This window comes from Penaeus monodon, chromosome 25 (genome assembly GCF_015228065.2).
Source record: "Penaeus monodon isolate SGIC_2016 chromosome 25, NSTDA_Pmon_1, whole genome shotgun sequence".
NCBI classification, from domain to species: Eukaryota; Metazoa; Arthropoda; class Malacostraca; order Decapoda; family Penaeidae; genus Penaeus; species Penaeus monodon.
In genome coordinates, this window is record NC_051410.1 from 2,788,196 (window position 1) to 2,788,689 (window position 494).

The window sequence follows — 494 nt, forward strand, 5'->3', positions numbered from 1 at the left end:
TTTACCTATTCATTCACTCACTCAGTGTTCTAAATATGCTTACTCTTTGGCAACAGCTTAAAAACGTTCACAAAATTATTTAACAAAATTATTCCCTTTTCCATGAAACCTTAGACACGTCTCAAAATCAATATACAACACGTAAAATAACCATTTGATTTAAGATACTACCTGCTGCTATCATATCTAAATTACAGAAAACATGCTTAGCCTTCCTTATTTAGAAAATGTACAGAGTTTGAAAAGGGAAACAACTGTCTAACTGTAGTTCATTCCATAAGGGTACATATACTTCTTAATAAATTATGCTAAGGATTCTATATTATTGCTTTCATCCTGCTCTACTATTATGCATATAAGAAAAAATGCATGAGCCACATAAGGAGAACAACAAAGGCATGAGAGTTTACAGATTAAAGAAATAATTTGTTCATTGTTCAAAGAAACCTTCTTCATACCCAAATCTCCTTAAATCATGAATATCTTTCACTCTG

General features: G+C 31.0%; 1 protein-coding gene across 1 annotated transcript in view; it reads right to left on the bottom strand.

Moving 5' to 3' along the window:
• The window catches only part of LOC119589484 (protein FAM102A-like), a gene marked incomplete at its 5' end in the record, with an annotated part of 24,308 nt that overhangs the window by 4,482 nt on the left and 19,332 nt on the right, over positions 1-494 (bottom strand).